We start from the raw sequence: 14,760 nt of genomic DNA, 5'->3' as shown, positions 1-14,760 counted from the left end.
TGAGTATTTTAATATTATTAATAATAGATTGCATTTACTGAGTATTACATATGAAACTAAGTACTGTAAAAGTACATTAACTAATTTAAGCCTCACAAAAACCTTATGTGTTAAGTACTATCATTTTACCCCTCATTTTTGGGCAAGAAAAGTGAGGGACAGAGGAATTGATTAACTTGTCAATAATCACACAACTAGTAAGAGGCAGAGCTGGAATTTGACCTCAGACTGTCTAATTTTTCTCTTGACCACTACTCGACTCCACTTCTGAGGATTGTGATTAAAATCTCGTAGACATTTCATGAGATTTGTCTATGAAAAATAGACATGAAAGCTACCCCTGGCTTTCACATTTTACAATTAATTATAGGGATTTGCTTATCAAGACAGGAAAAGGAGTAGAAAGGATGTAACCATAGAGCTAGGCCAACAGACGGCTGAAGCTATTATTTCCCCTTGTTCTCATTCACCCTTCATGTTTCCTGACCTGTGAAGGCAAGCAAGGAACTCCAAAGATTACACAAGGGTCTCTGCTTCATCTCATGCTGTGGGTTTGAAATGAGACCTGTGAAGCTGTGGTCAAAAGCACACAGTGTTAAATAAGGTCATCTCACTTTAACTGACATTCGTTGGTTGATCCAAGAGCACACTGCTTGTCTCCTTTCAGTTCCTTCTCAACCTAGACTGTGACTTCCTGCCCCAGGCCAGCTCAGTCAGCTCCTGGGAGAGTGCTATTTCTCAGGCTGTTTCCCTGTAAAGCCAAATTATAGATCCACCAGAGGAAATGGCAAAATAACCTTCCTACGTAGGAAGACAGCAGGACGTGTATGGATTATTTCATGTAGCTTGGCTACTTTATGAAAAATATAACTATTTCTCTTGACGGATCTTGGTCAGAAGTAACATGGACCAGTAAAACAAAGCCTATGTTTAAGACAAGAATATGTATTTTCAGATAAACTATTTCAAGTTTGTGATTTTGCCCTTTCTTAGAGTTGGGATGAAAATGTTCAACAGCTTACTGGAAAACATGAACATGCAGAATTGTCTACTTGGTGGCATTCAGAATAAGAACTAAGCTTTCCTATTTGCATTAAAGTCATAATCAAAAGAATTTAAACCCTATGTTTAAAAAGTTTTACTAAAATATTGCTTTATTTTAGTATGCCCTAGTGATATCTTACCTACACATACAGTTTATAAATTTCAAGTTACAGAATTAAAATAATGACTCCTTCAATTCCTTTTCCTAAAAAAGTGATTTATTTCTACAGTACACCTATAATTACTCCTGCCTGTATGAATTGCTGAGTATACAGAATGATTATTTATAATACAAAAGTGTGAGAACAATTATGGATGATAACTTAGAACTTTTAAATTCAGTATTTCCCACAGGTTCATGAAGAATATAGAAGAAAAGTAAAAGCATGAGAAATAGTTGAAAATGCCATTTTGATTAATTTTCACAGAAGCCTTCTTTTAAAAAGATGGAAGTTCAGTATCTTTAGAAGACTTTAGAGAAGTAGTTTCTACTTTGCTCACACACCACCATCCGATATGGTTATTAAGGACATGTTTCAAAAACCATTTGTAAATAGAATATTCTACCATAAGAATCATGATATCCAAATACTCAGTGGCTTAAAATGGAGCTTAAAAATTACAACTAATTGAAACAAGTGGCTTCAGATAATGTATTTATTTGTTTGTGTACCTCATATATCAGATGCTGCCTAGATGCTATATATGCATCATATCTAATCTTCAAAACATCTTTTCCAGATTATCTCCATTTTATATGTGGGAAAACTTAGGTTCATTAAGCTGAGAGCTTGCTCAAGGCCATTTGATACAAGTGGCTTAAATGGGATTTAAAACTCACACCTATCTCATTTCAAGCACCATCTAGAAAGGATTATTATTTTTAAAAATATGAGTTGAACACACAATTTTAAAAATTGATTTACATTCAGGAAAGTTGAGAAAAGTACAAGTTTGTAAATGGTCTCTCCAAAATTCAATGGTATATTTTTTTAAAATCTTTAAAATTTCTAAAGAAAATATCCTCATTATTAAGACAAGGGAACAGTGTAGGCTCATACAGCAAACTTGGAAGATAATGCTACAGATTCCATGAAATCTGGATAAACTAGGAAGAGACCCCCAGAAGTTGATGCATAATCTTTTGCCTTGATGGGATAATTAAAAGAAAAAAATTGAGAATTTTTACTAATATATATGATGTATATATAGTATCTAATATATAATGATATATAATGTGAGCATCAGAGGATGGGTACAACATGGGAAAATATATACACACATTTAGTTATATGTGGAGAGGGATTTAGAGGGAGAGAATAAATATATGGTTTGAAAAAGAAGGATAAAAATCACCCTCAGGCTTCTTCTCAAAGTATTATTTGCAACAACACAATTTCCACAGATTTTTGAGGAAAAGAGGCCTCATGTTTCATCCAAACAGTTGAGATTCTATGGCGCATTCTTAGTGTGTGGGTTTGCCTATTGAATGAATTACTTCAATTGACTGGGGTACAAAATGCAGACCCACTCTTTGTTATCTCTAAAACACCCCCGAACCAGAGAGGCTTAGCTGAACTTTTAAAAATGTTGGATTCACTAAAACCTATGCAGAAATATCAATGAGCCTACATGTATTATTTTTAATAAAGCCCAAATACTCTCTACAAATGATGCCACTGCCCTGAAAACTATTTTTTCATTCCTGGGTGGGAATGTTGACTCTCTATTGATTTATGCATATTTATGAGAGAAATGAAACTTCGGGAATCTTCATTCAGTACCAGCCAAATCTACGGCAAATTTAGAAAGCTTACCTTAGTCTCTTGCATAACAACAATTAAAGAAAGAAAAGGAAGGAAAGAAGGAAGGAAGGAAGGGAGGGAGGGAGGGAGGGAGGAAGACGTTGGCATCCACATAATGCCGGGTACAGAGCCCAGAAATGCAAGGAAGCAAATTAGAACTGTCATAGAAAGTGGAACTCCCTAGTAAGCCCCGAATTTGCAATGTGTTGAGAGCTACTCTTCACGATGCTTTCAAGAGACTTGGACCTGTACCTATGCAGAAGTGCTGGCAGAGAATGGCCCCAGGAAATTAATGTGATCTATAGGTTAATTTGTGAAGAATGATCCTCTATTCTTCAAAATGGTGGACAAGTGCTAAGACAGGCAAAGAGTAACTTCCCAAGTGGAAGCTGAAGAATGCTGTTTTTGGGTCAAAGTTGGGAAGTTGGGGAGCCATAAGAGCATGGAGTGGGAGGCTGCTGCTGTCCAGATATCTCAGGCCTTAATCATGTGCAATATCCCATCTCCAAAGGGGACTAGGAGGCGGGCAGAGGAGGGAATCAGAAGGACAAATAACTAGAGGACTGCCCTCCTAGAATAGGTATGATATCCCAGAAGAAGGAAATGGGAACATTTCCCAATATTCAGACTCATTCATGATCGTGCCCAGGGAGAATGCCATGTGTACAATTGGGCTGAGTCTTATGTGCCTGAATTATTTGTGGGGAGGGGCTGTCCTTGAAACATATCCTGTAGCATTACAAATATGGGTATTTGTCTTTGGTAAATGAAAGTTTGCCCCCTTTCCATAATGCTTGAAGAAAGATATTAGGGGGAACTAAGTATTTTTTGCAGGGAAATATTTTTATTAGGGAACAGGATTCCCTTCTAGGAGGGATTAGCACCAAAGATAAAATTTATGCTTTTTCTCTTTTTTAGTGAAACAAATGCCAGCTACTTTAATATGCAGCTGGGATATAAAATCTATAAAGTGCTGGTTACATCTGCACATTTGCTAATGGAACAAATAGGAATTTTCAAGATGCAAACTCAGGTGTGCAAATATATAACTACCTTCTTTTCTTTCAACTTAACTAAATATTTACTTGGAGCTATTATTATTTTTGATGGCAGAAAACTTAATTTTTTTAAGTCTAGGTAGACTCAGCCATCCCAGAATATCATCAATCACTTCAAGCTTAAATTCACTCAATTCCAGATTCCACTTTCACTGCATCTTCTCTGTAGGGGAACATTCCAGGCACTTAACATACCATCATGACACGCAGCAGGCGTCAGCTTTGTGGCAGCCATCCTCTGTCACAGTGGTATATCCACTGAACTATAACTTATCCTCTCTAGCCCTATGGATGGTCTTCATGCTCACTTCTTCCAAGAGGGTTGTGTTCCTATGGCTGTGGGGTGGGCCTCTGCATCCGCATCTTGCCCAGCCTGACCACAGAGTCCCACCATGTTTGCTTTCTCATGGAACTCCAGGGTCATGGAGACTTGATGGGGCTTCTTCAGGCCCTCCCTGCCAAGACTTGCCTCTATGATCCATCTCTTCTTTCTAACCCTACCAAGGCAGTAGATGCTTTCTTGAGAATGTTATTTCCAAAATCCAGTTGGGAAGAGGATAGTTTCTATTTTCAGAATCACCAACATTTAACTGGAGTTTCTTTTACATGCCCTCCCTTCAAGCTCACTTCAGGAATAGGAGAAAGGTTATAGAATCCCTTTCTCAGAAATGCACCCCAACTCGAATTCTCTTCCAGTTGTCACTCAGTCCTCTATTGGCTCAGAGCCAATAAGCTTCAAATGGCTCAATTGCATAGTTTTGTTTTCATGGAGAAAAGGCCAGGAGACTAAAAAATGGAATTGATATAATTTAGAACCAAAAATATGATAGTTATATCAAAATGTTATTCCATGTCCTACAACTTTACATGTGTTTTTTCTCAACTCAGTGTCTGTTCTGCAGTTTTAGTGAGATGGGTTCCATAGACTTCTCTGATTCCTTTGCTTTGCTTTACTTTTCTTTTCTTCCCTCTCTCTCTGTCTCTGTCTCTTTCCCTTTCTTTCTTTCTTCATGAAGATAATTACTTACAGTTTGAATTGTACATTACAACTTTGTGTGAAAGATATTATCTCTATACAACTTTTGCTTTACATAATGAAACATCTCTGTTAGGGAGTTCTTATCTGTTTTATGCTGGTTTTCAGTGGTAAATTGTAGTTTGGTATATGAATGATATATTGATTGATTGATTCATTGATTGATTCATTAATCCATTTATCCATCTACTCTCTAAATAAATGTTAAATGCTGGGTATTATGATTGGCATTAAGGATTTGGTGCGAACTTGATAGGAACCCACCCCTTGGTGTTAATGGCCTTTGTTGGTGGTAGGGTGGAGGAGGAGGGAATGAGACAGACGTAATAAATTAATTACATAATTAATTCTATGTATGATAAAAATAGTTCTATGAAATAATAAAACAGGATGTTATGAGGACTTATGCCAAGAGAAAATTTTCCTTGACCAAGTGACTTTTTAACTCATATCCAAAGGGTAGACTTTGTTACATGTGTATTCTCAAAATTCAAGAGTAACTTTTTAAAGACTGGAAATAGAATGTGAAACATCTAAATTTGTAATGAATACATAAGTTTTTATTAAAAATAGAAGATGGAAAAACAGAAAAATAAAACAATGGTGGGGCACTAGTGAAGAGATTTACACAGGTCAGTGACTGATTTACATTTTTTGAAGATCACTCAGGTTGCAATGCAGAGCACAGAGGGTAGGTGTACAGGAACTCACATTGTGAGGAGAGCTGGGAGGATTCTGAGATGAGAGTGGCTGTGAACTGTGCTGATGTCAGAGAAGACAGAATCAGCAGTGGAGAGATGGACTTAGTAGGGCAGCATGTGAAGGATGAGGGCGAGGGAGGTGTCAAGATGGACTACCTAAAATTGTCTTGCAGGCAACCTACTGAATGGGAGGAAATCTTTGCAAATGATATGATCAATAAGGGATTAATACCCAATGCATATAAACAGCTCACACAACTCAACATCAAAAAGTAAACAATCCAATTAAAAAATGGGCAGAAGAACTGAATAGACATTTTTCCAAAGAGGAAATGCAGATGGCCAACAGGCACATGAAAAGATGCCCAACATCGCTAATCATCAGGGAAATGAAAATCAAAACCACAATGAGATATCACCTCTCACCTGTCAGAATGACTATCATCAAAAAGAACACAAATAACAAGTGTTGGTGAGGATGTGGAGAAAAGGGGACCCTTGTACACTGTTGGTGGGAATGTAAACTGGGGCAGCCACTGTGGAAAACAGCATGGAGATTTCTCAAAAAACTAAAAACAGAACTATCATATGATCCAGCAGTTCTACTCCTGGGTATATATCAAAAAAAACCCCAAAAGTCTAATTCAAAAAGATACACGCACCCCAATGTTCATAGCAGCATTATTTACAATTGCCAAGATATGGAAGCAACCTAAGTGTCCCTCAACAGATGAATGGATAAAGAAGATGTGATATACATATACAATGGAATAATACTCAGCCATGAAAAAGAATGAAATTTTGCCATTTGCAGTAACATGGATGGACTTGGAGGGCATTATGCTAAGTGAAATAAGTCAGACAAGAGAAATACAAATACTTATGATATCACTTTTATGTGGAATCTAAAAAATACAACAAACTAGTGAATATAACAAAAAAGAAGCAGATTCACAGATATAGAGAACAAACTAGTGGTTACCAGTGGGAAGAGGGAAAGTGGGAGGGGCTATATAGGGGTAGGGGAGTAAGAGGTACAAACTATTAGCTATAAAATAAGCTACAAGGATATATTGTACAACACGGGGAATATAGCCAATATTCTATAATAACTATAAATGGAGTATAACCTTTAAAAATTGTGAATCACTACATTGTACACCTGTAACTTATATAATATTGTACAGCCACTATACTTCAATAAAAATAAATACATACACAAATAAGTACATAAAAATAAATTTAAAAAATAAAATAGATTTTTACGTTATCTACAAAAATAAAAGAATTGTCTTGCCGAAAGATTTCCACAAATCTATGCTACTTCAGAGAGCAAACTAGGAAATGAATAAAATCATGTAGCACCTTACACCACAGTATCTATATTGTATAGCTCCTATCAGCAGAGTTCCACTTAGCACAAAACACTAAGATACTTGTATTCCATGATGTGTCCACCGTAAAGCAAAGAAAGGACTTAGAATCTTTTTGCACCATTTGAATAACTTCATGCTGTCTTCCTTAAAAGAAAATATAACTTGAAACCATAACTGAATCAGTTCAACTGTTTCTTGGAGGAAGGCCTGGCGCAGTGTTTGAATTCTCCAGCATAAAGATACCTTCCAGAATGCCAAGTTGGTGTTGACTGCCAAGGTTTTGCAGTATGCCTCGGTGAACATAAATCACCGTTTCTCTCCAGTGAAGACTCAGATCCTGGTGCTGAAAACATGTTTCATCACAAGACGCCAGGTGGGCCAGCAGCAGCAGTTACTGCCTATTCATGAACCACTTTATCACAGAATAGAACACTGTACATATTGACGAAGACGTCTTTGCTGTTATTATTGGAGCCATAACGTTCTACAACTTCTTTCAATCTGATGCTTTATAAGTTGTGTGAGTCCTAAGCTTTTTCTAAGTAACAGTTTATACCATTAATTATAGAGTCATTTTTATGGAATTTTTGGCTAGATGCTTACAGCTACATGATAGCTGCCAATCTTGAAAAATCCTTGATACTGCAGATTCCAAGATGATGTTGCTTTCTCAATGAGACCTACCCCACCTAACCTTTTAAAAATTGCAGCCCTCCCTTGCATGCTCTGCTTTTTCTTATTTTTTCCACAGTACTTATCACTTTCTAATACACCATATACCTTGATTATTATACTTGTTGTTTATTGTCTGTTTTCCTCCACTAAGAGGTAAGAGCAGAGATCTTATTTTTGTTTACTAATATATCCCAAATGTCTGGCACATAGTTGGTGCTCATTAATTATCTGTTGAATGAGTGCGTTTTCTGGTAGATACCCTCCTAGATAAAATTGCAGGATTAACTCTGTGGAGTATGATTATATCATTTCCTCCGTGAAAAATACTTTGATGACATTACATCACCTATGGGATTTGGTCTAACACTTCAGATTCACTATTGGGCTTCAAATTGTGTCTTCCAGTTCCCTTCTTTCCCTTATAGTCACCCAATGTCTAGTCATAGCAAAGTAATAACCATGTTCTTTCATATAGCATTTCCCCTACCAGGCAAGACTTTCCCTCTGTATTACTTAGTTATGTAGCAATAATAAGGCATAACAAACTACCCCAACATCCAGTACAGTGGTTTACAGCATCACACAGTTTTGTTTTCCTCTTACGCATTGTGCGGGCAGCTCTGTTTTAGGTAAGGCTCAGCTGGGATCTACCAGGCTTGGCTCCAAGCTATAGATTAGAAATTAGGTCAGCTCCATGTGTTTCCTCATTCTCCTTGAACGAGCAGCTGTCCAGAGTATGTTCTCCTTCTGGAAGATTACTGAATATAAGTTGTTACCCTAGATTACAGTAGCACATTTAAGGACTCTGATTGCATCATGGCCACTGAGTTCATATGGATAAAATAATGCACATGGTCAAACCCAATATCAATGTGGGAGAGAAATATGCTCCATCCAAAGGGGGAGAGGTAGAGAAGTGAATATTTTATGATTAATACTCAGATCTTACACATTCTCACTTGTTGACCTATCCATCAAGACCCAGCACAAGTGTTGACTACTTTATGAACTTTCACCAATTCAGTAGGCAGTCAGCTTTTCCCATTTTTGTGATCCCAGTGTACTCTGCTATACCTATGTCATTACACTGCTTACATATATGACTCCCTTCCTGGACTTTATGCTTCTAAAGAGCAGAAACAGTCTATTAAGATTTATATCCCTAATATCTACCATGGAACCTATCAAATTATAAGCTTAAAAGATGTTAGTTGCATATAAATGGAGTGGATGGTCCCATTAAAAAGAAATCAACCTATATAGATTCCATCAACATTAATTTCCTGTTCAAATGGGATGGTTTGATACTACTCCTGTTGCACTACATGCAGCATATCTAGGAAGTGTTCCCATTTAAAACTGGCTAGAAACAGATGTTCCGAAATTAAATCTCATTGTGAAAACACCATATTATACGCTAAGGTGTTCAATGTAATTCCCCCAGGGCTTTTCTACAGAAAGTGACGAAAATATTCCTGGCCAAAGATTTATATTGAATATTAGGACTTCAACAGAAAGGAATTCTTGACAGTCAGGATAGGGTATTCTTAGTTTTCTCTCAAACTTGTACTACAAAAAAATCCCAGTGTTTTTTAAGACATATATAATGTCAATTGACAAATGCCTGCATTTGTTCTAGATGATTCTCCATCTATTCATCCATCCATCCATCTTTTTATTCATATGATTCTACTTTTTTCAACCAACTAAGCCTTGTCTCATATAACTTCACTCACAATCCAGTTTAGAATTCATAATTTATCATTCCCATTATATCCTTGCCAATATCCCCAAATGCTATTTTCCTTGACTTTTTATTGAATTTGTCTGATTGGAGACTGAATGAACTCAAGTACTCATTTCCATTCTACCTCCTTGAAGCAGCTAAACATCATTTTGTTGAACTAAAAGAGTCAACTACCATTCCACCTGTCTCCATAGCCAATACGCTATTGACTTTTAAGATTTATGTTCAGTATCCAATTAGTTTTAAAACCACCTTGTGTAGTAGTTGTAGGCTAACTTTTATCTATGGAGAAAATGATGTGACCTTGGGATTATAATCCATAACATCAGTAGCATGCTGCTTAACTTTATCAACTGAATACGTGATGATTATAAACATGAATACTAACTGATAAGATTTTACATGTAATTTCTTCTGAGTAATCAGGTTTTCAGATTTTATGGTAAAATTTAAGTTTCTTTCCCTCCATAGGAGTCAGACGTGTAAATAGGAGTTATCAAATTATAAACTGATAAATAAGAAATTAATCACTTTTTGATGCAAAGAGTGCCAAAGAAATTTCTAGCATAGGGATTATAAATGTAAATGTCTTTAGAGCCAGGAAGAAGCCATGCAGGCAAGATGTAAAAAATAGTAATAGTAGGAACTGTGAACAACTGAAGTGTTCCCATCTCACCTAAAAGCATTCCAGTTCAATAGATTATATCAGCCAAACAATTCTGGTCCAGAGAATTGGACTCTGTGAAGTAAAGGAGCCCTGAACAATAGGAAATCTCTTAGAAGACGTCAATAAGCATAAGATATGTGGTACGAGGCAAGTCTTCCTGCACCAAGTATACCTTTAGTACTGGCTTATGAATGCTAAGATTTCCCACATTGGAGACTCATTTGCTTAAGGTTTTATGTCTTATACAAATATATATGATACTGGAAGAGAGAATTAGTCATGATTCCTTGCATTACAAGAGACCCAATTAAAATTCCCATAAACAAACAAAAAAATTTTTTTGTCTTGTAGATGCTTTAGAAATTCACAGAACAAGAGAGAAAAAAGAAAAGAAAAAGACTCAGGGACTGAAATTGGGGATTCAACGCTGTCAGGAGATACTCTCTTTTGCTCTCTTTCTCCTTATTTTTCCATGTCTTCTCTTTATCCATTTATCTTTCATTTTCTTTACATGTTGACCCTATTCTCTTCTGCAGACAGGTCTTACCAATGTCCAGCAACCTCACCTTATCAGTACTCATGAAAGAGAAAGAGTGATTTTTTTCCCTCCTATTATCCATATATTAATCCCAGAGAGGTAATCTAATTTACTTGATTTGAGTTGCATACACTCCCCATAAGCCAATAACTGTTACCTGGATTATGGTCTACCATGACTCACCAAGATGGTCAGGCATGGGTCTTATGTTTAATCCATGTGACCCAAGGACAGGGTCTGTAACTAGGGAAAATGAATTAAGAAAACTTTCTAGGCCAGGAAAAACAATGCCCACAGTCTACCACATATAGATGCTTATCAAGTAGGTGCATCTCAGTGTGAATAAATAAATTAATTAAAGGCTTTCTTAAGAAAGGAGAAAACACAGTGCCTAAAGGCAGGAGAATCAGAACCATTATACTAGTCAAGACTGTTGACACTGAAGTCAGATTTCATAAGCTGGAATCCTAGGGCTACATGTGCTAGATTTTGTGACCTTGGGTAACATCCCTAAACTTCCTAAAGTTCAATTTTCCCTTCTTTAAAATGCGAATAACTCTTGCAATGTGTATCTTCTTCCTGTAAAATGGAAATAATATCAGGATTCTTGGCACTTAACAGAGAGCAGGCACTCAGTAAACACTGGATATGCGATTGAAACAATGAATGGACAAGCAAAGAGTGCTTAGTATCATAAGATTATTTTAAAGTTTTTGATTAGCACAGAGGGCATGTGTTAGACCTTCAATAAATAGTATTCATAAAGCTATAATGCTTTGACCAAGTGGAGGGAGAATGAAAGAAGATGCCACTAGGAGGCTAGGGCAAAAGAAACGGGAAACTAAGGCTTGACAGTAAAGTGATGGGTTTTGTAGTATTTGTTCCTTCCAGGTTAATTGCAACGGTAGTGAGGCATACTCTTCTATTCATCTAATTTTTAAAATCATCTGTATAACTATAGTATAGCCGATATGCCAAAACAGACAGTTACCAAAAAGATAGTTGTAATTGTTCTTAGCTACATGTCGCCATTCAAGCTGCAATTCCCATATGTTAGCTGTGTTGATGTCACTCCAAACAGTGAGAAAAGTTAAAAAATATTCAGAGGAAATTCTGGATATTCCCAAACATCTGGCTGTTTGTCATCATGGGGGCAAAACAGCCATATATTTTCATCAAAAAGCTTTGAGATTAAGCAGCAGTATATAATGAATATCTAAAAGGAATTTTCTTTTTAATTCCTCTCTAGGGATTATAATGGTATCAGTTCAGCAGAATTCAAAAAGTTTGTTTTATTGTCGGATATAAAGACGTCATGTCTTGTAAATATATGCCCTAAAGGTTTCCATAAAGTTGGGATTAATTTATGTTGCTCTATCTGAGTGCCTTCTGTGACATTCATTTCATTCAAGATGGCATCTGTGGAGGAACAGCGAGGCTACCAACTCATTGTGGCGACTGCGAATCGCTACTGGGGCAGGAGCTCTATAAATATCAGGTTTTTAATGCCTGACTTAACATTAGTTGAGATAAGTATATAATCCTAAGGACCTATATAAAGCTGAATGCGTTCATAAATGCAACAATTTTGTCTGCCTTGGATATCCCTCCTTGGTGAAAAACTAAATGCTACACTTTCCTACTAAGATTTCAGTTTATAGTTCTCAATTAACATAAAAAGTTCTTAGAAAATACAATTCTTTTTTCATAAAAACCTGCCACTTCAACATGGATATATAATAAATTTTGACTCAATACATTTGATTGTTGGATCCATATGAAAACTTTTTCGTGCCGTTCCTGGGCTTGCTCAGCTCTGCCTTTCTCTGCTAAGATCTGTGTCACAGAGACTGAATCTTACAAACTGCATTTCCCAGCCTCCTGATTGAGCTGACTTTTCTTGCATTTACCCAACAGAAGGTACTGGCAATAGACTGGAGGATGGCAGAAAAGGAGAAGCTAGGGTATTTCTTCTTCAGCCTTCCTGCCTCAGGCAGCATCTCTGGCAGCTGTATTTTTTCTGTGGCTCCAGCTCCTACTTGGAAGCAAGTGAAAAAGCACAGCCCATACCTGAGGAATGAGGAGTTATGTTCCACTTCTTTGAGGGAGCAGTACCTATATACATTATTTGGAATTCTTCTGTATGGAAGATTTACCTCTCATTCAATTTTTAATCAGATCAGTCTGGATTCATGGATATTTATTTTATACTTTGTTATACTCCCTTATTCATTATTTATCTCACTGCTCAAATTGTTTCAGCTTCAACCATTAGCAGCTCTCTCAGTTGGCAGTATGTCCCTTCTGACACCACAAGATGCTCTAGCTCATCTTGTATATTTCCTACCTTTCTTTGGTCCTAGATTCAGCCATTTCTCAAAAAAACCTTGCTTAAGTTTATTGAAGACTGGGGTTGTAAACTAATATCTGGACAGTGGGTGTGATCATTACTTTTTAGGTCCTCTCAGCAGATAGGGTGAGGAAATATATTTATGTACACTAATGCATGTACACATACATATCTCCGTGTGTTCATATTATCCATCAATATTTATATTAAACTAAACCAGAGTCCAAGTACCTTTGGTTCATTCTAGGTTTCACCTCTTGCTTATCTGTAACTTCCCACTCTAACGGTGAATAAGCCTGATTTTCACCATCTGCCATCTATTTACTTATTGTTTAATTCAGTATAGATGTACAGTGGCTTCAGAATTGTTCACCTGCACTTCCATGAGAAACAATTTTACCAACTAGAGTGCAATGCTTTCATATGGTTCCTCTGTCTTCAGTCTTAACATTTTCCAGTCATTTCCAAAGTTATGTAGGACAACACCTCTTTTTCTTCATTCTCTTCAGTGAGATTACATCATACATTTGTAATATAGTTAGACTCTTTTGTCACAAACTGCATTCCATCCTGAGATCTTGAGCTTTCCTGGTTGTTGTTTGTTTTTTTTTAATTTACATATATTAAAGTTTATTCTTTTTTTTTAACATCTTTATTAGAGTATAATTGCTGTACAGTGGTGTTAGTTTCTGCTTTATAACAAAGTGAATCAGTTATACATATACATATGTCCCTGTATCTCTTCCCTCTTGCATCTCCCTCCCTCCCACCCTCCCTATCCCACACCTCTAGGTGGTCACAAAGCACAGAGCTGATCTCCCTGTGCTATGCGGTTGCTTCCCACTAGCTATCTATTTTACGTTTGGTAGTGTATATATGTCCATGCCACTCTCTCACTTTGTCACATCTTACCCTTCCCCCTCCCCATATCCTCAAGTCCATTCTCTAGTAGGTCTGTGTCTTTATTCCCGTCTTGCCACTAGGTTCTTCATGACCTTTTTTTTTTTTTTTCTTAGATTCCATATATATGTGTTAGCATACTGTATTTGTTTTTCTCTTTCTGACATTTCACTCTGTATGACAGACTCTAACTCCATCCACCTCACTACAAATAACTCAATTTTGTTTCTTTTTATGGCTGAGTAATATTCCATTGTATATATGTGCCACATCTTCTTTATCCATTCATCCGATGATGGACACTTAGGTTGCTTCCATGTCCTGGCTATTGTAAATAGAGCTGCAATGAACATTGTGGTACATGACTCTTTTTGAATTATGGTTTTCTCAGGTATATAATTTACATATATTAAAGTTTATTCTTTATGTTGTGAAGTTCCATGGGTTTTGACAGAAGTTTTGTCAAATGGTGTCCTATAGAATAGTTTCTCAGCTCTAATAAACCTTGTGTCCTTCACCTAGTCCTAGTCAACCCCTCCCCTCTCCATGTCCTGGCATCACTGATCTGTCTCCCACCTCTTTAGTCTTCCCTTCTCCAGAACATCATATAAGTGCAATCATACAGCATGCAGTCTTATAAGACCGGTTTCTGTCACTTAGAAATATGCATTTAACTTTCACCCATCTTGTTGTATGAATTGACAGCTTGTTTCTTTTGATCACGGAATGATATTCTATAGTATAAACTTAAAACAATTTGTTTATCCATTATCCTACTGAAAGGCATCTTGTTTGCTTCCAGTTTTGGGCATCCATCACTTTTTTCAACCTAGCCTGGGAAGTTACACAACGTCACTTATATA

Source organism: Balaenoptera musculus, chromosome 12 (assembly GCF_009873245.2).
Source record: "Balaenoptera musculus isolate JJ_BM4_2016_0621 chromosome 12, mBalMus1.pri.v3, whole genome shotgun sequence".
In the NCBI taxonomy this organism is placed as follows: Eukaryota; Metazoa; Chordata; class Mammalia; order Artiodactyla; family Balaenopteridae; genus Balaenoptera; species Balaenoptera musculus.
Note: the sequence above shows the minus strand (reverse complement) of the source record.